The 24,941-nt window shown below is 36.2% G+C and overlaps 1 protein-coding gene across 2 annotated transcripts in view; it reads left to right on the top strand.

The window, feature by feature from the left end:
- ENOX1 (ecto-NOX disulfide-thiol exchanger 1) overlaps window positions 1-24,941 on the top strand; it is a 564,230-nt gene that overhangs the window by 264,820 nt on the left and 274,469 nt on the right. For both annotated transcript variants that reach the window (XM_005853253.2, XM_014535489.1), the window contains exon 4: window positions 9,221-9,360. The gene's annotated coding sequence lies outside the window, so the exon portion shown is untranslated. The remainder of the gene's footprint in view (window positions 1-9,220; window positions 9,361-24,941) is intronic.

A 24,941-nucleotide genomic window follows, 5' to 3' on the forward strand; every position in this document is an offset into this window, starting at 1 on the left:
TTTCTTCTTCTTTTTTTTTTTTTTTTTCTGGGCCAGCTTTAGCTCTGAGGCCTTGCTGCTGAAAACATCGATACAATGTTTCGGTCCGGCTGGGTTTCAGTCCGGCTGGTTTCTGGGGTTTTGTTTACCTTCTTATTTGCAACATAGTACATAGTTGCTTAGACTTGCAGCTGAGAGGCCGTCAAGTGAGGCGGGGAACGTTGGAGTCCGCAGCAAGCAAGCCTCAGTGCTTGGCTGCCGGCCGCCATCTTGGCTGACAGTTAATTTGCATATACTCACTGATTAGCCAATGAAAAGGGTAGCGGTCATACACTAATTACCATGTTTCTCTTTTATTAGTGTAGATTATTCACTGCTGACCAAAGTAATGTACTATGATTACACTTACTTATTTCATATAGTGTTTTGTGTTTCTTAGTGTTCCTAATTGCTTTTATTTTTCTTTGCATCATCTACCTTTATGGCACCGTTATCTACCTTCAGCTTCTCAGTAGGTAGAATGAAATATTTCAAATTCCTTCTTTTCCTGGGCACCTTCCTCTGCACTGGGGTGGAGTAACTGCTGGCTAGGCACTGGTCTCCCCTGGGTCCATGTCTTCCTCTTTCTCACTTTATTTCCATGTGCTGCCGAAGCATATCCTCAGGAATCTGCAAATAAAGGGCATGCAGGAGGTAAATATTCTGAATGTCTACGTATCTAAAAATGACTTGATTAATGTTTTTGCTAAATCAAGAAGTATAGCTTAAAATAATTTTCTTTAGGAATTTTGGAGACATTGCCCTATTTTTAACATCCAGTATTGCTGATAAGAAATCTGATTCTTGTTCCTTTGAAAGTTGCTTTTTCTCCCCTCGATTTTTAGAAACTTATTTTTAGGATTTCTGAGTAAAATATATCTAAGTATAGTTCTTTGCTTGATAGGCCCTTTTGATGGGTCTGTTAATGGGCCCTTTCATTCTGAAAACTTGTGACCTTTAGTGGTGGGAATTTCTTTTAAATTATTTCTCTGATTAATCTTTTTCCTCTGTTTTTCGTGTTTGGAATTCTCTTTAGAAATTTTAGTTGTTGGTCCTCCAGGTTGGATTCTGTACATCTTTTCTCTTGTGTTTTCCATTTTTCTTTCAATTTTTTATTTAACTTGTTGGGAGACTCATTCAAAACTATTTTCTTACCTTATATTGACTTAAAAAAATTTCTTTTACTATTATACTTTTAATCTTCTAGTACTCTTTCCTATTTTCTGTTCCTTCTTTTTATAGAATTCTGTTCTTGTTTATTAAAGTTTTTTAAATTCCTGTTTGTTCCCAAAATTACTCAGGTTTCCTCAAGGTCATTTTTATTTATTTGTCTGCTTGCTTATAGTAGATATTTTCTTTAATCTTTCCAACTTTCTTCGAATGTCTTTCAATAGTCATTATCCAAATATATTTAAGAATGAAAATTTGACTGGGAAATCAGGATCATAGAGATGATGGCCCAGGATCTTACTTTCTACTGTGTTTCCCAGCAGGGTCTCTATGATTCTGCATTCTTTTGATCATCCTCCCTTCTCACATGTATCCAAGTTATCAGTCTCTGTTCAATTCTATTATCTAGAATTTTGCTGGAATGTTTCATCAGTTCCCATTTTCTTTGTTTTTATAGATTTATGACAATGTGTATTCTTGACTTTAATGTTAATGGGAACCTAAGAATGCATGGAATAAACTGGTGAGATCTGTTTACCATCTTGAGCTGGAAACCAGTATAGATCTCATGTCTTTTTACAGTTGCTTAAGAAGTTACAGTGTGAAGTAATTTGGTACTACCTCACTAAAGGATAGCTATGTTTCATTTCATCATTTATTTTCTTAGAGAATCAGTATTATCTCCATTATTTTTAAAGTAAGAGTGGTAATGGATATTGACCTTTATTATTTACTTCCCTTATGGTACCCTGTGTCTTCTTGGAAGCAGTTGTTATGGCTGTTACTAACATGGCTATTAGTAATATGGCTATTAGTAATATTACTAGTAAATTATAATGTTACTGATAAATTACTCTTGTTTAGCTCATTTTATAAAATTAGTTTATGTTTAATTATAAATCCAAATTACTCTATCATAAAAGGGAACATAAGTTCAATTATTAATATAAACACAAGGAGCACAGACTACCAGTAAATCCGAACATAAATGTGTGGAATGAAATAATAGGTATTTTTTCATTTAAAAAACTTCTGACTTTGAAATAATTTTAGATTTACCAAGACAATACAGAGAGTACCTGTATATCCTTCATCCTGGTTCCCTCAATGGTAGCTGTGGTTCCCTAACTATAGTACATTTATTGAAACAAAGAAATTAACATTGGTACAGTACAATTAGCTATACCTTTAACCAGACTACACCAGTTTTTCAATTCTATTTTGTGTTTGTTTGTTTGTTTGTTTGTGTTTTTCTGTTCCAGGATCCAATCTAGGATACCACAGGGATCAAGTCCCCTTACTTTCCTCCAATCTCGGTTTTTCCTTGTCTTTCATAACCTTTCAGTTTTGAAGAGTATAAGTCAAATGTTTTATAGACTAGAACTCTTTTTTCCCCTCTTTTTTTGTTATGAATGGATGAGGCTTTTGGATTCTAGAGAAAAGTACCTTTTCCTTGTATAAAAGGTATCTATATATATAAAAGGCTAAGTGACCAACCGTCCATTCATCTGACCATCCAACTGACCGGCCAGCCAGTATATATGACGCACACTGGCAATTTAAAAATAAACGTTGACTCACGCATTGAGTGATGATTCCATCAATTCAACAGATGATGCCAAAAAGGAACATTTTTCCATCGAATTTCTTAATAGTATTACTCCTTTGGGAATGCCATGTCATAAATTAAAATTGAAAGTGGGTGTAATAATCATGCTACTGAGAAATCTTAATAGTAAGATTATTTGTTTTGTTACTCAAGTGGTTTAAATTGTGGCCATTGGGAGCCATTTTAGGTTGACTCCTGTGCCTTTTGACATGCCCAAGTTTAGTTCCTTATTTTTATGAGTATTATTTTAAAAAATATTTTATTGATTTCAGAGAGGGAGGGACGGGGAGAGAGAGAGAGAGAGAGAGAGAGAGAGAGAGAGAGAGAGAGACATCACTGATAAAAGAAAATAATTGATCAACTGTCTCCTGCATGCCCCACATGGGGAATCGAGCCTGTAACCCAGGCATGTGCCCTAACTGGAAATCGAACTGTGACCTCCTGGTTCATAGATCCACTCTCAACCACTGAGCCATACTGGCTGGGCTTTATTATTATTTTTAACACTTCTATGCTTTCTGGCACTGTAAGATGCTCCAAATTCATCCACAATGGATGGTTCAATTAACCCAAAGAGTGGACAAATCAATAATCTTATAAATATTTATTTAATGTTAAAGACTATGTTAGATATTATGAAACAGTGAAGGTTAAGATATAATTTCTGCCTTCAAGTATCCCATAATCTATTTTCAGAGAAAAAATGAAACTAATAAAAGATAATGAAAAATACAAAGCAGTATAAGATTAAATTAGTAAGGGCTAGAAAAGCTAAGAAAAGAAGAAAAAAGTATCATTTAGAGGAATATGTCAAGGAAGGAGACTCAGAGAGATGGATATAGTTTAGTCAAGTAAAGTAGAATGGAAAAGACATTAAGTGCAGGAATTGTTACTATAGGGTGTGAGAAAAAGTAAGAGACAAAGAAAATCATTTTTGATGAATTGGAGAAATCCCTTGTTTAGTAAGATAAGATCTATTAAAACTAATACAAGAAGAAGTAGAAAATAGGAATTACTCTGTATTTGTTAAATTAGTTGAATTTGTAATTGAAAGCTGTCCCAAATAGAAAATTCCAGATACAGATGGTATTAGTACTAGTAAATTCCTTCAAACTTTTCAGGAAAAAATAATATTAATCTTGAGAAAATAGAGTTAGAGACAACACTTCCCAAGTCATTGTCTGAAATCTGCAAAACTTTATTTATTTTTTTAATTTGTTATTTATTGATTTTAGAAAGTGTGAGAGGAAGGGGAGATGGATCCTTAAAGAAGGATCCATCAATTAAATTAAAGAGTTATTCCAGATAGGAGATAGCATTAAACCTTAGGAAATCATATTTTCAGAAAGACAGTCTTGAAATGAGAGTTACCTGATACTTACATGAAGAAAGCCAATGTGGAGAATACACATTGAAAGAGAGAGAGAGAAACACACACACACACACACACACACACACACACACAAACAGAGAGAGAGAGAGAGAGAGAGAGAGAGAGACGTAGATTAGTTGTTCCACTTGTTTATGCATTCATTGGTTGCTTTGTGTATGTGCCCTGACCAGGGATTGAACCCACAATCTTGGCATATTGGGAAAATGCTCTGACCAACTGAGCTACCCGGCCAGGGCAGAAATCTGTATAATTTTAGTACTAACTCATGATAAGGCCACTATAAAAAAAAAATTACACATTGATATCCTCCATGACCATAGATGCAAAAATATTATAAATATTAAACCCATAATTATTAATAGAATACAGTGATATATAGAAGTAATAATATATCCTAATGAAATTGAATTTATTCCAGGTATGCAAGTATACGCTAACATTCAAATAATATTTCCACATAAATGGAATAAAGGAGAGGAAAAATCATGTGATTATCACAGTAGACTCAGAAAAAACATTTACAAAATTCAGCACCTAATGGTGATAAAAACTCTCAGTAAAACTAGAAATAGAAGGCATTTTTCTTAATCTGATAAAGGGCATCTATGAAAAACCTACACTAACAATATAAGGCAATGAATACTTTTCTCTTAAATCAGGAAGAAGACATGGGTATCCACCCTCACTAATTCTGTTTAACACTGTACTGGCCAATGCAATAGGATTCACTAAAAATAAATTTTAAAAGGTAACATATTGGATAGGACAAAGTAATTAAATGATCTCTATTTGTAAATAGCATGAGTGTGAAAATCCTAAGGAATCTAAAAAGTTTCATTTGAACAGCAAAAATTTATTGAAATTATCAAGGCTTCAGGATACATGTCAATATAAAAATATCAATTTTATTTGTATAAACTAAGAAATAATTTGAAAATGAAATGAAAAAAAGACAGTACCTTTTATAATACTATCAAACCATAAGATTATATATTTAGATGAAGAAGTACAAGACCTGTACACTGAAAATTATAAAACACTAGGGGCCCAGTGCACGAATTCGTGCACCTTGAAAGGAACTGTAGACCATGAGGCTGTGGTGGGCACAGGGGCGGGTCTCAGCCCATCCTCTGCGCCCCTGCCCGACCCGTCCCATTATGGCCCCCGGTCCCCTCTCTGCCGGCAGCGCTGCTCCTGCTGCCGCCGCTCCCATGCACTGAAGACACTGGCCCCGCTCACACCTGCTTAAGGTGCAGAGTGATTGGGGCCGGCACCAGCAGTGGATGCAAGCAGGGCCAGCGCCCTCGGCAGGTGCAAGCAGTGGCTGCTGCCCTGATGGCACCTCAGGAGGAGGAAGAGGAGGTAGAGAAGCCCTGAAGGGCGATCAGGTCGACAGCTGCTGCTCGCACCCACTGACAACGCCGAGCAATCAGGACCGACGCTGGGCACTGGCAGCAGGTGCACCGGGCAGGACCGCGGTGCGCAGGAGCAAAGAATTTTTAGTAACCACCAGAGGCTTGCCCTGATGACAGTGACTGGCACCCTGCCTTGGTCTGGCACCCCCACTCACCTGCTCCACCATCCTGCCGTGGCCAACACCCGCCATGTTCTGTGCTCTGCTGCCTGCTGCCGACGCTTGCCACGTTCCGCGCACCCTCTGGTGGTCATAGCAACTGGTTATTTGGTTGTTCGGTTGTTCTGCCATTCGGTCTATTTGCATATTAGGGTTTTATATATATAGATTTGTGATAAAAATTGAAGAAGACCTAAATCAATGAAGAGCGATACCATATTCTAGAATGGAAGACTCAGTGTTATGAAGATGCTGTTTTATTCCCAAAGTAATATATAGATTGAATATGGTTCCCAAAAGGTGGGATGTGTGTTGTTGGTGGTGGTTTGTTGTTTTTTTTTTTTGAGAAATTAACAAATTGGTTCTAAAATTTAATGGAAATACAAGTTCTTATAAGAATCACATTTTTCTCTATTTTTTTAATTGAGTCAAACATTTTTGAAAAAAAGAATGACAACATTGGGGGACTCTTCCTGATTTTAAGACTTACTAAAAGCATAAATAATGAAAAAAAAACACTACTGTATGATATCACAAGCCCAGTAATTTAAATTTGAGGCTGAATTTTAAAATGGTATGTATAGATCTTGCCAAGTTCCATTAAAAGCCATGGTGTCATTTTTGGATTACAATTGAATAGAACAGGATCCAGCGGGATATTGTGTCTTTTTTAAACGGCAATAGAAAGATTTTGTTTTTATCATTCTCCGGCTATATTGTTATGGTAGTTATCTACTTTCACACAAAATCCTAGAAAATAATGTCTAATTCCATAGATCTATTGTTTTCTAAAGGAGCACATTGTCTAGCTTTTCAATAATCAGAGAATCGGTAAAAGCCTAATCATTTGTGCCTGTTTAGTTATGGATGGCTATGCATGTTACCTTCCCCACTGGAGTCTGAGCACTTTCTGCCTCACCAGTGTCATCCTGTTCTGCTATGCACTAATTCTACATCTTCCTCACATTTGATGAGTTCTTGCCAAGTGCCACTGGCTGGGCCAAGCACTCTGTGTTGATTTTTACTTAATGCTCACAACCACCTGTGCCAGAAGTATGCCATTCTGCATTTTGCAGATGAAGAAGCTGAGGTTAAAGAGTTTACGTACCTTGCCCAGGTCATACAGTTAGTAAGTGATAAAGCAGGAAGACCTCCAGGTGGTCTGGTCCAGACCCCATTCTTTCAAGTACCACCTTCTTATAATTTTTAACATCCTAGCTGTGTCTCTCTGCAAGGTAGTAACATGCTTCGGGGAAAGATTATCTTGCTTATTTTAGTGTTCCTAGAGTTTTCTTACTTATTGATTAACTCATAAGTATGCAATAAACAGTGGCTGAGTGAATACTAGAAAATTGCCATTGGGCTTTTATGGGAAAAGGGGTCTACAAGTTTAGGCATATAATATGACACTTTGTTTTTAAGTTGTATAAAGTAAACAGAACGCTAGTATATGACATTTTAAGACAAGCTTCCATTTATTTTGTATTCCTGTCATTTAGGTTAGATTCTGCAGTCCAAATACCTCCCCATTCTTTGTCATGCTTTTCCCCTTTCTTTTATGCAAAGATAAACTGCTCTGGCTCTGTTCTTTTTTCTTTTATTCCCAATGTAATAATCCCAGACTACATGCCTGCAAAGCTCTGAAAATACTATCAGTCTTTTTTCCTTGTTTCTTATTCATGACTTAAGCTTTTGGTGCCGAAAAGAAAAGAAAAGAAAAAATTTAAAAAGCTAAGTGTGACCTTTCTATTCCATCATTCTCTAACCTTCCCAATGCAGTGGGGTATGCGCTAAAAGTTCCAAGACGCAGACAGAAGTCTGTGGCATTAAAGGCTGGAACTTCAAGAGAAATTTTGAAGTGATTCATTGGTGGGCAGTGACCCTGAAACACACAGTAGGAGTGGATGCTGGGACAGCTGGTGGAGGGTAAGCTGTGGGCTATCTGTGTGGGCACTGGAACCACCTGAAACATGCAGATATTTGACTAAAAAAGGGAGTAGAAATCTAGATGGAGCCCTGTTGAGCCTTGCTCAGTCACTCTCAGCCATTATGATGGAGACAACCAAGAGGAGATGCAGTAGTAGCACTCAGGGATATCCACAGAAGGTGGGGCTCCATTGCTAATTGCATCAGGAAAACCCTTGGGAAAGAAGGCATTCGCTTTCACTGAGACAGTGAAGGATCTGTGAGTCATGCAGAGGGACTGTAGGAAGACCAGATGTTTGTGTCCCTCTCTTTGATGGGACACAACACACAAACCTGCCCCATAACACAAGGGAGCTGCTGGGTTTCCAATGAGTTCTGTCTCTTTGCATAAGAAAAATGGGAGAAGTGCACTGCTTAAATCTTAGTGTCTGTATTCTGTGGGGCTTGACTGAATAAGACAATATTTTAGCTCAGTTGATTGAGCCTCGTCCCACATGCCAGAAGGTTGTGGGTTCTGTTTCTGGTCAGGGCACATACTTAGGTTTTGGATTGGATCCCAGGTAGAGGAGAGTATGGGAGGCAACTGATGTTCCTCTCTCTCTAAAAATATCAGTGAAAACATATTCTTGGGTGAGGATTAAAAAAAAAGACAATATTTGGTTAAAAAAAATAAAAGTAAGTAATTTCTTAATTAAATTAGAGCTCAGTTGATTGAGCATCGTCCCACATGCCAGAAGGTTGTGGGTTCTGTTTTTGGTCAGGGCACATACTTAGGTTTTGGGTTGGATCTCAGGTAGAGGAGAGTATGGGAGGCAACTGCTGTTTCTCTCTCTAAAAAAAATCAGTGAAAACATATTCTTGGGTAAGGATAAAAAAAGACAATAATTGGTAAAAAAAATAAAAGTAAGTAATTTCTTAATTAAATTATTAATATTTGAATTAATTTAGTATATTGCAACATTATCTGTTCTCATACATTTTGTTTGTGAAAAATTTTTCTAAACCTCATAGGCCACAAGTGAAATGAGGGTAAGAGCCGTACCTGAGGCCTTTGGGCTTTGAGAGACTCGAGTTCTAAGCCTGACTATGCTTTAGTCTTCTCATCTGTAAAATGGAGCCAGTACTCTCCATTGTAGGGCTGTTCTTCAGGTTAAAATATCCATGTATACGAAACCTCTTGCACAGTGCCTTGCAGCAGGTAGGCACTCAGTAAATTGTAGTGTTGCTGCCTTTGGACTCATACACCATCCACAGTTCTTCAGTCCTCGGCCTGTTTAGATAAAGGGAGAAGCATATTTCCCTTAATTAGTAAAATACATCTGACCTTTAGAAATTTCTAAAAGCAGTGCTGAAAGGTTACCATTTCCCACTCTGACATTTATACATAAGGAGGAACAATATTAACAGAATTTACTACTATTATATTAATAATAGCAATACATGCTAACAGTGCTTTCTGACCACAAAGGCTGAGACGGGCAGTGTTCGTGCTGTGGACATAATCTAATGGTGTGCTTTCCTTTCCTTCCAGAAACACCTTGCATGTCAAAGACACGCTGTCTTCCATGGGACGTCCTTTGTGAATGCCTTCCATTGAAAAGACTGCTGTGAATACATTGCTTCAATCAAGTCCCTAAAGAACATTGTCTTCTATCTGCTGGAGGTCTTAAGGTTTGTGTTAATTTTTCCATTTCTCTCACTGAAGATATTAATTCTGAGTGATATTTAAAAATGGGTAATGGTCCTTCTCTATTGCAACAAGAACTCTGGAAGTAGATTATGGACAGATTGTAATCCTTTGATGTCATTGGGAGATGGATATCAATGAAAAGAAATTTGATATGCTACTTCTCATACTTATTACTCTGTACTCTGCTGTTATAAGCTATTAAAAATAGAACATTCTCCACATTGGCTTAAAACAAATTTTATTTCTGCATTCATAGATCCTAACTGAACAGATTCAATAAATTTATATTGCATGCCCATATATATCAGATTTTGTTAAGTACTATCAATTAGTTAAGGCCTTGTGGATGAATTATATTGAAACATTGAAAATCAAAACTTCATTTGTCAATAACAAATAGTATTATCATTATGACTTTTTTTCAAAGTATAAAAAGTCTCAGTGGCCAGAATGCTTTCATTTAGTTCTACCAAGGGCTGCTCACCCTCTGATTCATAATGGTGGAAGAGGGTGGTTGTTTCTTTTAATGGGTGTATATTAACAGCTTGAAAAATTACTAACAGTAGTGTTGCTTACTCAAGGAAAAAGCTTGCTAGCAAACCAATTTTGGAAGTACATGTTTTGCTGTTGAGATAGTACAAGTAAAACACTTTTATTTTGAAAGTGCTTTCTGACAAAAGACCTACCCAAAGGATATATTCAATCCATGCATCTTTTATAGATGGAGAGGCTACAGCTTGGTACATTGAATGGACAAAAACTAAATGAAGAGCAAGGGAAAAGGAACACAGCCCTTTCCCTGGAATGACACATCTTTTCCCACAAACATTTATTTCATTTGGTAGAACTTTTATTCTGTCCATGGTGACAAATATTTTCTCCCCTAAAAGCCCTTTACTGTGGTACTGTTGTGTGTGTGTGTGTGTGTGTGTGTGTGTGTGCTTTTCCCTCTCTTTTATTTCTATTGAGAAATCAAAGTAGATTTTACTGCGGCGTTGGGCTAGATTCCAGTTTTCCCACTGTGCCCTTTGTGTTGGGCCTCATGATTGACTTGCTTTGAAGTGTGAGTCATACGATGTGTATTAGGGAGAAAGTGGATAGGAACTTGTGCCTCCATCTTCAACTCTCCATTCTGTCAATTTGGTAGAATGTTGTAATGTGTAGAAACCTAGTAAGTGTATCCATAGAAACAGAAGTGCTAGACAGGACTTGAGGAGCTACCTACATATTCCTCCTCCCTAGTCTGCAAACAAGATCTCACTTGAACTTTCTGAATCCAGTGAGAATCTATTTGTTTTGAAACCTTCATATTTAGGTACTCACTTTTCTTTTGAAACCTGATACAGATTCTTCTTTCTTAGACCTTGTTGTCAAGAAAGCCTAAGTAATTCCTAACCTCCTAGGATAGCAATTTATTTCTTCTTCCATGGAAAGAGATAATTTATTGGTCAGAGTCCCCCTGTATCATCATAAACTCTGGTCACCCTTTTTCCCTTCCTATAAAACTGTGCAATCCAAAAATGTATTCTCATTGTACTTTCCCAAGTCTCTTAAGTTCTCTATATTCCACTTAAGTTTAAGAGCTCAGACTCATTGAAGGAGCATTAAAAATCATCTACTGGTATTTCTCAAAGGGGACACTATTAGTAGTTATGATGCAGGATCATACCATGGATTTTAGAATCGTTAATAGCCCTGGTTCCCAGGAACCAAAGTTAGCTCCCCACTTCCTGGTCACCATGATAACCAATTCAGATGTGCATTTCCCTGCAGTGGGGACCAGGATGCCCAGACTGTAAACGCCTCACTTAGAGTTAAAAAATACTGAAAGTAGCAGAGTTGAATGAAGGTTGGAGCTGAGCCTAGACTCCAGCTTTGAGCTCCGGCACCATTTCCTTCCCACTCTATCATACCTCTACTCTGGGCTTACATGTCTTTTAGCTGTCTAGAAGCACACTAACATGTATGTATATGAATGCTCTTTTGGAGGACCATGATTTCTGGTTTGGTGCTTAAAGGAGATCACTGTTGTTTGGTTTGTGAACATGAATATAGGAAAGATAATATCAGAACTCAGTGCAGGAAAATAGCAGAGAGAGGACAACTCTGGGGATTTAGGGAGAGGATGGGGCCTGGACCAAAGGGAATGGTGGGACTGATGTTGTAAAGGTCCCAATGCAGTCACTGAGCTAGAGAGGGCTCAATCTGAAATCTGAGAGAAAACTGGAAAAGGTAAGTAGAAAAGGAAGTACTTTTTCACTGTCTTTTCACCACTCTGCCCAGTTTCCACTCTCTACTCCATGTCACTGAAATTGAGGATCAGTTTGTGGGGGGCTCACAGGGCCCTGACTGTAGCTGAAATTCTCTCCCTTGCCTACCCACCTGCTATCCTCCATCAGCGTTTCTGTCTTAGCCCTCACTACTTGTTGGAGGCCCCCACTTTGTCTGTTACGCATGCAGAGATTAGGATATGACTCGGTGACTTTTATTTCTCTGGATCCTTCCAAAGTGTCAAGTAAAGTTATAAATTAAAAGGAAAGATTTAGGGAAAAAAAATGAGCTTCCGGGAAGTTCTCCCACAGAAGCTTTCTTTTAAGGCTCTGATCTCTTGAGACATTTACCATAATACAAGTACAGTCCAATCGGTCCATGGAAAAACAAATTCTCATTCACTGCTATTTTCTTTGAGTTTAGCATAAAAATTCATTGAATTCCCTAGTACAGACGTCACTTAATAACAGAATGAGAAGAATTCATGACATAAAGGTACAATTCTAAGCAGAGGTGTCTCCGTTGTTGTATTGGATTACACTTACTATCTGCCTCAGCTTCCCCAAGACACACAGTAAGAGCAGAGCTGGATTAAAGGACTCTTCTGTGCTTTCTAGTAAAGTGAAGAATCCTACGTGATAAGAGTTATCATCTATAAAAAGGCTACATTTATGGAGAGAGAAATAGTAACATCAAGGGCTTTCCTTATCTCCTGTGATTTAATTATTTGAAGCTTCATGACCCAGTTCCTGAGCCGGATGTTTTAAACATGGTGATTCTCCTGTCCTGCCTTCTTTTATGCACAGGACACCAAGTTATATTTGACTTCTCACACTTCCCCAGTTCCTGCAATGCATGACGAGCTCCATAAACACGGAAGAATAAATATTAGCTTTATGAGACTGTATTCCTCTGCTAGTTGAAAAATAGCATATAATTAAAAAAATACAAGGATGTAATATTGAAAATTATAGGTCAATATGCCCTCTTATTGTGGGTATATATCTTATTCTCATGCATGGAGACTACTTTCTTAGAAAAATGTGTGCTGTGTAATATCACTTGTTTATATGATGTATTCCCACCCCTCATATTTAACAATATATCTCAAGTGACTCTTGCCTCACCAGTGAAATATATCAGACTTATTTACCACTATGACAAAACCAAAAACAAAAACTTCTGGTTCCTGGCTATTAATTTTAAGAATTACATGTAATCCAAAGTTAATAAAATGTTTGTGGGTTCCCTTCCTGTTTGAGTTGCCAAGCATCCAATGAGCTCCTCGGAATTACTTTAGAAAATGTTTAGTGGCAGTTTTGAAGGAAAAGGAAGTCTTAGTGAGGGTTTTTTTAAAAGTCAATTGTAGTCTTGCACAGCTAATCAGTACTTTAAGTGTACAAATCATTATTCCAAAGTCCTGACTCTAATCATACATTTTTAACAGCAACCAAAATGTAGCATTCATTAGCCGTGTCTCTTAAATCTCACAGCCACACCCTGTAAAGAAGAAAAAGAGTAACCCGCATGGATGGTATGTGAGTTAAAACACTTTTTGAAAAGATTCAGTATAATTATGTTCAGATAATTCACTTCTATCTGGAAATAATCATCCATTTGCAAAATTGCCACTGACTTATCATATCAGGAAAAGTCTTTTCTTCCACATTAAGTCTCTATTGCTCCTCTTGTTGAAGATCAAAAATAATCAGCCTTGTATATACTGGGCTCAAAAGTAAGAAAATTCAACTTACTATAACAGCTCCTTCTAATCACCCAAATTTCTACAGCATTTTTCTTTTAAACCATAAATGTAAAATATATATTAATTTTTTAAATTAAAATAATTTCAATTACAGTTGACATACAATATTATATTAGTTTCAGGTTAATTTTTATTATGAAGTAGTTTAAACTTAAAGACAATAATACACCTATGTACCCACCCCCATATTTGTTGATAACACCATATTTGCTTTGGATCTTTATTTTTTTAAATTAAAAAAAACTCACTATTCTTACAATTCATCCATCCCCATGGGTAATATAATATGTAAATATTAGTTATGGATATATCGCTTTATATATCAAATATATCCCTAGCTAATATATATTTCTATCTATTTATAGAGAGAATATTATTTTTAACTTTACTCAGATGTGATTATACTCAATTTATACCTTTACAAGTTGCTTTTCCTGAACATTTTTTTTTTTCAGAATTATCTGTTACTATGAGGACATCGACCTCATTCTTAGTAGTTAATTATTGTATAGTCTTCCACAAATAAAGTGTGTTTACCTTCTCATAACAGAACATTTAGCAGTCTTTTTTTTTTTCTGGACCATCTTCCTGCACCCATTTTATGGTTCACAGTAGACACACATTTACCATGTGGTACTACTGTATCCTGCCTTCCATAAAATAAGCACTTGGGAAATATTTGTTCTCTAAATTAAACTACAAAACCTTTTATTTCCTTCTTCTCAACACAGTTTTCTATTTTGTTACTGTTAGATGTGCCTCTGCCCTTTCCTACTGATTTTTCCTCTGAGCAGTTTCTAATGTGGCTTTACCAAATCCATCTCAATCAACTGGCATTATATCTAAACAGGGAGGAAAGACAAAAGAAATAGAGCAAAAACAAGAAGAGAGAATGAACGAAGGAAGAAGGGATATATTCTAATCCTTAGCCTCTGAGGTTCAATTGGTATCCGTGACTCGGGTACAGTTTTAATGATTTCAAGATCTATCTCAAGTTAAATGGTTGTTTAATACCTGGTACTTTCTAAAAATGGAACCTGTCAAAAAATCCTCAAGTAAATCTATATTTGTACTTTTTAGTAGATTTTAAGAGTGTTTTGTGTTTTCCCTAGCATGCACTAAATAAATCCTTGTTAAACAATTGAATGCATAAACAAAGTATTAAAAATTTGTTGAGGTTACAGTAAATATTTATAGATGTTACATGGTCATTTGACTTGGAGGTATTTTAGCGTTCCTAGCAATCATCTGTCATCTGGTAGAACACTTAACTTCAACATTTAGACCTCCTGTGATTGAAAACTGAGCTCTAAAAACAAATGAAAGATAAGAGTTAACTGAGAGCATCAACTCCCAAGAGTTATTAAAATCAAAATCTCTGATTAAAGTTCCCAGATGATTTAGGGCTCTAAAAAATAAGTGTACACTCCCTTAAAATTATAAGAGCTATATATCTTAGAGTTTAGACTCTTCTCAAATTCTGTTCTGTTTCATTACTCTAAGAGATGAAAGCTTTTTATGGTCAATTATATTTTTGTATATGATTATGGACTGAGCCACTTGACACCACTAAAAAAAAATGCAACTTTTGAAAAATTCAAGAGAAAAAGCAATTATTTCTAGAACTGATGGAACCTTTCCTGGGTTTAATTCTCATTCTTTTAAATTATTTATTCCCTTCAAGATACTGGGAATTATTAGACTGTAAATGATCCTACCACTTGCCAAATATAATTTTCTATATGAAAAGATTAACAAGTATTGAGAATTTTCTTTGGAATCCCTTGCAAGCTATGTTCTGCTCATTTCTGAAAGTCAACTTTATAGGTTTTTTTCCCCCTTTGATCTTCATCTTTGTTGTATTTGATGGAGTTCTACTCAGCTAAGATTTGTGCCAAGTTTAGTTTTTAGCAGACTTTGTGACTAAGTGTAAGACCTCAGAAAATAGGGTTTCTGTCAGAAATTCTTGCAAATAGTACCTATAGCTGCTACAGGGCATCAGCATACTATTTAGCCTGTATGTATGTGTGGAATCAGTGGAGAAATGCTATTCAATCTTAGTCACGTGTTCTTCAGTAGAATTTGTTCTAGTATGATATTATTAGTACTATTTTCTAACAGAAGTGTATGATTTTTATCAGTGTCCATGCAATAATAGATCCACAGGTAGCCATGGCTTCTCATTTGGCTTATTGGTTAATAAGTGTGATGAAATTTCAACAAATTGCACACTATTTCTGGTAGATTTTTCTTTATAAAGTCAATGGCTGCTTTATCCACCCGTCTGCCTCCAAGTTGCGGCACTGGGACTCAGCTCAGATGATCACCAGACCAGCAGCCTTTCTTGCCTTTCTCTCCCGTCCTTTGCAGGCTCATGCTCTCAGGAGCTGGAGTGGAGCAGCTGGGTTCTGACACCAGCCAAGGAGATCAAGCTGCAATGGGAAAAGGGGAAATGTGTCCCAGAATAGGCTAACTGTCATCCTTCTACATTTTCTGTTTAAATACCTGTGTGGGTCCATAGATTTTTAAAAGAAAGGGAAGAAAAAAAAGATAATTAGGCCAATGATGGTTTGGCAGAAATAAGACTAGTTATGATGTTGGATTATAAAATTCTCAAGTATGATTTGAGAAAATATCTGTTAAAATTCAAAATGGAATGGAGAAGAGTGAGAAAATAAGTGTGGTGTGGTTTCAATTCAGATTAGAGAGTCAGCAAATTCATTTTGAGTAAATTAAAATCTGAATTTGGATTCTTTACTACAGACACAACTATGCCAAATTTAAAGATAAGCAATGCATTATCAGAAACTGTTGAAGACAAAACTGAGGTTAACAGTTTAGGCAGAAAACAAAGCTAATGTGTTAGGGAACTTAGAAAAATTATGTTTCAATGTGCTCTAAATACTTGAGACATAAACATAAATAATTAAGGACAAATAATCTCAAGGATGCTTGTGAACGACACAAAATTAATATAGGGAAGCCTCTCTAATTTGGGTAAACTAAAGAGTGCACTTGTTGGAATTATGTAATGATTAATTTCAAGGACAGTTAAACACTCTCAAGTAAATACAGTAGTATAAACTTGTGGCTAATAAAAACCTCAACCAAACAGCAACAAAAACCTCTATACTGCTTCATGAATCCCTAGTTTCCCCCTAAGAATTTTACTCTATGATGATTCACACTGGGAGGAATTAAAAAGTTTGGCTTTTTGCCCTCCTAAATAACTTGCATTTATTTAGAAAACAGAGGATTCACCTAAAGTCCGTGTAACCTTTCTTTGAATGTAGCTCTCCGAATATAGTTCTTTGACAAATTGATTACTATTTAAATTCAAAGGGTGCTTTAAAATTACGAGTGTATTGGTGGTGAAACCCAGAAAGATGATTTCCAAATGACTATTTTCATTTATATATAACATTTTATTTCCCCTCAACAGCAAGGTTCCACTCAAGAGGAAGAATAATATAGTATTAAAGTGCAGGACACCTGATTCATAGCTTGTGTTTTCACTCAAGAAAGAGATCATAGACTATAGACATCCCAGTCCCCCTAGCCTGTTGAAGTAAGTGGGAAGAAAAGATAAGACCTAAGAGAGGTGATTGCTGACCAGCTTTCTCTTTCCTATTATCCCAGAATTTGGCTTGCTGCCAATGTTTCTTTAATTTGATTTTTAGTTTGCATTGATAGCACAGGGTTTGTGTATGTGTATGTGTGCTGGAAGTAAGGGAAGGAGTTCCTTTAAAAAATATTGATTTTTAGAGAGAAGAAGGAAGAGGGGGAGAGAGAGAGAAAAACATTGATGTGGGAGCGAAACATTGATTGGCTGCCTACTGCCCATTCCCTACTTGGCATGGAGCCTACAACTCAGGCATGTGCCCTGAATGAGAATTGAATGGGCAACTTTTTTGTGCATGGGACAATGTCCAACCAATTGTGCCACATTGGCTAGGGTAGGAGTTCCTTTTTAAATTGGCAAAAAGAACCATCTTGGTATAGAAATATATTTTTCTATATTATTTCCTGAAAATATGGACAACATTTGAATAAATACTAAGGGGGAACATTTTCCATAGGAAATGTCTGAGAACATTTCCATTCATTTGAAATTTTTCACACACAGAGAGAACTGCTATTAACTGAACAATGCCATCATGGTTAGAAATCCCATTCTAAATTTTAGTAGAGAATGCATAATCCCAAAATAAAGATGAGTTAAAGGAATAGAATTTACTTTTCCTTTCATTTTAAAGAATTTTTTTGTTTGTTTTAAAATCCTGGGTAAAAATCCACTAATCACATTTTCCTAGAATTATCACAAGTATTTGTGTCTAACAATACAAAGGACAGCATCATAATAGGATGGTACAGTTGTTAACATTCTAGAGCTCAGTTTTTCTTATCAGAAACATTACTAAATTGAAACTAAAGGACATCAGATTAAGAAATCCCACTGTGTTTAAAATATCTATTTATAAAAATGATACTTATAAGTGCTTTAGAAAATATAATTTATAAAAATATTTTTTTTACTTACGTACTTCTCAGCAAAGTAATACATAATCTACATAAATTATATAACCTTTTTTCCTCTAAGAATTCCCATGATTTATAAAAATATGCTGTTGCTTTATCTCTTGATTGAAAATTGTGTTTTTAAAACAAATATTGAAAAAGGAGGTGGCAATATTTACCTCTTCTTACACTGCACTTAGAATTTTTTTTTTCTAAAATTACCTTACCCAGCTTCATTTTGCTTAGGATCTAGAGGGCATGCATAGAAATTTACCAAAGTAGTCTGTCATTTAACATTTTGCTAAACAAATAAATAAGAAAATTAATAAAGGTGACCTACAAAGGTGAATTTCCCAAAAGCCCATAACTTCAGTGGGCTAACTATCAGATGGGAAGGGTGGTGGCGACTTAATGCTCCAAGTCTCCTCTTACATTTCCTCTCCAAAGCCGTACTCTATTTATTGCTGTGGCATCTGGCATGCTTTCTTTTCTGAGCCTAGCATGCTCCATGCCATGTGTTAGCATTTTCCTGGAATGAAAGTCAAGGAAATACCATTTCTAAAAATATGTTTTATGGGTTTTAAAAAATATAATATTTCCTTTCTACTAGATTATATACTTAGGAATCCCAATAAATGACATTCACACAGGGAAAAAAAATCACAGGGGATCTAATTTTATCTATGCAACAAGCATAATAAGTGCTTTAACAAAGTGCAAACATTGTCTTCCTCTTTAGTTTCAGAGACATTTTAATTTTGTAGGTTTATGGCCACAGGCCCTCCATGCTCACTAAAAATAGTACCTAAAACATTTAGTAAGTGCTTATTTATCCCATGAACTGTTCTTTACATGTATTATCAAGTGTAGTTCCTTAACAATCCTGAATAGTAGATATTATTTATCATTTACATTTTATAAATAAGAAAATTATTGATGGGGATATGATTGGGAATATGCTCAATCTAGGGCTCAATTTGGGAAGAATTGACATATTATTCATATTGACCCTTCTAATCCATAAACATATACTCTTTCTATATTTATATAGCTCTTCTTTAGTATCTCTCAGCAAATTTTGTAGTTTTTAGTATAGAATTTCTGTATACCTCTTGTTTTATTTATCACTAAATAAATATAGACTATTTATTTAAAAACTTTTTCAAGTTCACAATGGCTAATAACTATGAAGCCGGGATTGCTTTCTTCTTTTTGTCTTTTCACTTATTTATTTATTCACTAGAGACCCAGTGCATGAATTTGTGCATGGGTGTGGTCTGGCTGGCCCGCTCTGATGGGGGCCGATTGGGGCTGGGCCGGGAGGTGGGGAGTGGCCGTGGGCAGTTGGCCAACTGGCCCCGTCCCCGATTGGGGTGGAGGCGGCCAATCAGGGGCCGGGCCGGCCAGGGGGAGGGGCCATGGGAGGTTGGGGAGTGCCGATCGGGGCCCCAATCAGGCTGGTTGGACACCGCAGTGCATGTCATAGCGACTGGTCGTTCCAGTCATTCTGGTCGTTCCATTGTTCCAGTTGCTTGGCTTTTATATATATAGATTGTGAATCATTTTTAAAATTTTTTTCTATTGCAACATTTTATTTTGAAAATGTTTCATCTTATAGCAAAGTTGAAAGAAATTTATAGTGAACACTAATATACCCACCACTATGCATCATTCCATTCTTCATCCATCCATGAACCCATTTTATTTCTGGATACATTTCAAAGTAAATTGTATAAACATCACTACAATTTCCCCTAAATACTTTGGCATATGTATATTATAAGAATTCAAAGTTTATGATTTTTAAGTAAAAATTTTAAGGTAAAATTTATCTGTGTATTTACATAAAACACACATTTTAAGTGTATATTTTCATGAGTTTCAGTAAATGTGTACACCTATGCCAACCAAATCTGTATCATGCCAGAAAGATCCCTTACACCCCTTCCAAGCAAATATCCCCCAGAATAAATCAACTTGAATTCTAGAACGTCATAGAATCATACATTATATAATCTTTTGTGTCAGTTTTTTTCACATTGTAACGTTTTTGAGATTAATCTGTTCTTGAGATTATCAGCAGCTCTTTTCTATTTCTTGCTAAGTGGTATTCTAGTGTCTGAATGTGTCACAGTTTGTTTATTCATTTTCTATTGATGGACACCTGTGCTCTTTCCAGATTATGAATATATGAATGAAGGTGCTATGAACATTCTTAAACAAGTCTTTTTGTGAACATAGGCTTTCATTTCTATTAGATCAAAATCTAAGAGTATAGTTTTAATAATAGGTAGTTGTATATTTAGTTTTAGAGGAAATTGCCAGATCTTTGTCAAAAGCAGTGATTTTTAACCAGTGGGCTGCAAAAATGTTTAAAACATGCAATACCTGACTATTTAGTCAGGGTACTGACCTCTTTTTCATTAAATTGTCAAATTTAAAAAATGAAAACAACCAACACAACAATAGCCATTCAGTCTGAATAAATCAAAACTATACCTATTTTCTTTTTGTCAGATTGGCAAAAAGTATAGTATTTTTTTGGTATGCCACTGAATTTTAGTAATTATTTTATTTTATGTGTGCCATGAGATGAAGACGTTGAATATCACTGGTCTAAAGTAGTTGCACCATTCTATATCCCCATAAAAATATATGTGCTGGTTTTCATTGTTAAACATCCTCAGCATTTGGTATTGGCAGGTTTTCTAACTTTGGCCATCTCCTGGTTAGCAGTGATATTTCATTGTGATCTCATACACATTTTCCCTGATGATTAATATGTTGAAATCTTCTTCATGTGTTTACTGGTTATTCGTGTATCTTCATTTGTAAAGCACCCACTAAATCATTTGGCCATCTTTATGTTAGGTTGTTTGTATTTTTATTATTGAGGTTTAATTCTTCTAGCACTGCTTGTTGAAAATACTTGCCTATCTCTATTGGAATACCTTAGTGCTATTTTCAAATATCCAATGACTGTATATAAGTGGACATCTATTTCTAAGCTCTCTATTCTGTTCCATTGATTTTGTTGCTCTTTATGCTAATACCACACTGTATTGATTACTGTAGCCTTATAGTAAGTCTTCAAGTCAGATGGTACAAGCACTCCATTCTTGTTCTTCTTTTACAAGATTAGTTTAGCTATCCTAATTCTTTTAAATTTTTACACAGATTTTAGAATTAGCTTTCCAGTGTCTAAAAATACTCAGCTTGATGGGGATATGATTGGGAATATGCTCAATCTAGGGCTCAATTTGGGAAGAATTGACATATTATTCATATTGACCCTTCTAATCCATAAACATATACTCTTTCTATATTTATATAGCTCTTCTTTAGTATCTCTCAGCAAATTTTGTAGTTTTTAGTATAGAATTCCTGTATACCTCTTGTTTTATTTATCACTAAGAATTTTATGAATTTTTAATATTTTACATGCTCAACATCATTAGGAAAATGAAAATTGCAAGATATCAATTCACACCCGCTTGGATTACTATAATAAAAAGATAAGCATAATGAACAAAATAAACTGATGAACAAAATAGATCCAGAGTCATAGAAGCATGTAACAGACTGTGGAATCTCAGAGGGAAGGCAGGGGAGGGTGGGTGGGTGAGGAGAGATCAACCAGAGACTTTATATACATATATGCATAACCATGGACACAGACAATAGGGTGGTGAAGGCCTGGGACAGGAGTGGGGGGACTAGAAGAGGTCAGTAGGGGGAAAAAGGGGACATATGTAATACTTTCAACAATACATATTAAAAAATAAACAATTCTCTATAGGAAAAATTTAAAAAGACAGGCAATAATAAGTGTTGGTGAGGAGTGAAGAATTTGGAACCCTCATATTTTGATGGGCATGTAAAATTGTTGCAGCCACTATGGAAAATGCTTTGCCATTTCCTCTAAAAGCTAATAATAGGGTTATCATTTTATCCTGCTCTTCCATGCCTAAGTACAGATCCAAGAGAACTGAAAATATATGTTCACACAAAAACTTGTATAATAATGTTCATAGCAATACTAGTCTAATATCCAAATGTATGAGCAACCCAAATATCCACCAAATGATGAATGGATAAACAAAACATGGTGTACATATGCAATGCAATATTATTTAGCCAAAAAAGGGAGTGCAATACTAATACATGCCACAGTGTGGATGAACCTTGAAAACCTTTTGCTAAGTGAAAGAAACCAGACACAATAGACCACACATTGTATAATTCCACTTATATGAAATGCCCAGAACAGGCAACATCTCTGTCTCACTTTCCACATACAATCATTTAAATTCTATGAATTAATACTTTAAAATATCTTTGATATTGATTTTTTCTTCTGTATTCCCATAACTACTATTTTACTTAGATTCTTAATATTCTGTGTGGAATATCATTGCATTATTGCTAACATTATCCTTACCTCAAGCTTTAGCTACCTTCTATCTATCCCTTACTCTCTCTCAGAATAATGTTTCTAAAAATATTAATATAATTATGTCATTTTTCTATATTAAATAATTTAATGGCCTTTTCTTACAGCATTTATTTTCAAGCTTTTTTTCTATTATATTAAAGTAATAGAAATCTGTTTTCAAAGAAAGTTCACATATTGAAATTGAACAAATAAGTAATGTATGGTGGGAGACAGGTTTCTCCCTGTCAGGGCATTTTTAGGTAAGGAAGGAGGTAAGGCTGATACTGGACTAGACTTGGACATGTCAGCAGGAAGTCATGTTTAGCATAGATATAGATAGATAGATATAGATATAGATATAGATATAGATATAGATATAGATATAGAAACAACTATAGCTATGTGCATATACCTCTCTATTTCCTAGCTCTTTCGCTGAGAGAGTTTGGGGGCAGTGATACCCCTGTGGTACCTTGCACATTAGTGCCCAGATCTTGGTTTCTAAATAAGAGGAACTAGGGGTCCTTGGAGAAATGGCTAGTTCTAGGGCTGGGACAGTAAAAATATAGTATAAGCCTGGAGCAACTTGGATACTCTAAAGCAGTGGTTCTCAACCTGTGGGTCACGACCCCTTTGGCAGTGGAACGACCCTTTCACAGGGGTCACCTAAGACCATCCTGCATATCAGATATTTACATTACGATTCATAACAGTAGCAAAATTACAGTTATGAAGTAGCAACGAAAATAATTTTATGGTTGGGTCACAACATGAGGAAATGTATTTAAAGGGCCAGAAGGTTGAGAACCACTGCTCTAAAGCAATAAAATGGTAAAACACAAACACACATACACACAAGGACAGGGCAAGTTAGGGGATTTGAGAGCCAACCTAAATAGCTCCCAGTGGTGGAAGCTGCAAGAGTCTGAGCACAAACTAGAGAACATGATATTGGATTATAGCCCAAAGTATAAAATAAATACACATGAGTTCATTCTAATATAAATAGCTGAACAAATAAATAAATGGAGTAGAAGGGAAAATCTTTCTTACAGAAGAATTCCTAATAATGTAGGTAGCCATAGCTCCCTCTAGGCAGTGAAGCTTACCCTCATGCTGCCATGTGGGCTGGACTCAGTGACCGATTTCCAAATAAGAGAGCATGTAAAGAAGAAAAAAAAGTAACTTAACTGTAGAAAAACCCGGTAAATGTTACATTAGCCAAATGGTCACGGTTCATATCACAAGTGATATGTGTGTTTCCTGATGTGCTGTGGTGAAAAATGTACCTCGTCTCTGTGGTATTCCTCCCAAAACCCATCACCCTCGTCTAGTCAAGAGGAAAACAGCAGACACACCCCAAATGTGAGCCGCCTACAAAATACCTGGCTAATATTCCTCAAGACTGCTGAGGTCATGACTAACCAGGAAAAGCTGAGAAACTGTCACACATCAAAGAGACATGATGACTAAACGCCATGTGGTGTCTTGGATTGGATTCTGGCACAGAGAAAGCACACCAGTGGAAAACGGGTGAAATGTGGATGAAGTTTGGATTTTAGTTAACAGCAATGTTTCAGAGTTGGTTTCTTGGTTGTGACAAGTGTGCCATGGCCATGTAAGATGTTAAACAGGGGAACTGGGTCAGGAGTTTATGGGAACTCTGTGTATTATCTTGGTAACTTTTTTGTAAGTCTAAAGTTTTCCAAAGAAAAAAGTTATCAAAAACATAAGAAGGCCCAATATAAAACAGGTATGAGCAAAGCTACTGTGATTGAAGTAGAGTTGCAGGGCCCGGAGTCCTGACTGCCTGGCCTCTCCCCAACTCCTTTCACCACCTCCCGTCAGCCTCCCTTCCTCCCTAGAACCCCTGGTTCCCTGGTACGTGTTTTGCAAACTGCTATCCTGTAAAATTTAATCCAAACTCCTTGACATGTCTTCTGGGGGCCTTTATATTTTCAGCCTTGCCTCGCTTTCATCTTAATCATCTGTTGACCTCTTGCCTCCTGTACTTATTTCCTTCATCTATCTGAAGGCAGTGTCTTTTCTTCAAGCAGACAGTGACCTTCTTCTTGATTGTACATGTGCTATTCTTTTTGTTTGGAAAACTTTTCTCAAGCTTATTCAGCTTCAAAAACTCTTCATCTTATGCCCTCTCTGCATGCTCCTAGAATTCAGCTCAAGAGTCCTCTTTGAAGTCTCTAAGAGGAAGAGAGGGGTTCTGAAAGTATTCCTACAATATCCTGTAGTCCCTCCTAGTTGTCTGTATGCATCTCCGTATGCATGAACCTTTCCTCCAACAGTGGACAAGCTTCTAAAGCAGATTACACTCATCTCTCTATGCCAGTATCATGCACAGTGCCTAGCACATAGGTATTCAGTAAATGTTGAATAAATGGATAGATGGATGAATAGTAGCAAGTTTATTGAAACTAAGGTATTTCCTTTTTAAAAAAAATTCTTTTGTGTTATTCCTCACCCAAGGATATCTTTTTCCATTGATTTTTAGAGAAGGTGGAAGGGAGGAAATGAGGGACTGGAGGGAGGGAGGGAGGGAGGGAGGGAGGGAGAGA

Source organism: Myotis brandtii, unplaced genomic scaffold, assembly GCF_000412655.1.
Source record: "Myotis brandtii unplaced genomic scaffold, ASM41265v1 scaffold1018, whole genome shotgun sequence".
Classification (NCBI taxonomy): domain Eukaryota; kingdom Metazoa; phylum Chordata; class Mammalia; order Chiroptera; family Vespertilionidae; genus Myotis; species Myotis brandtii.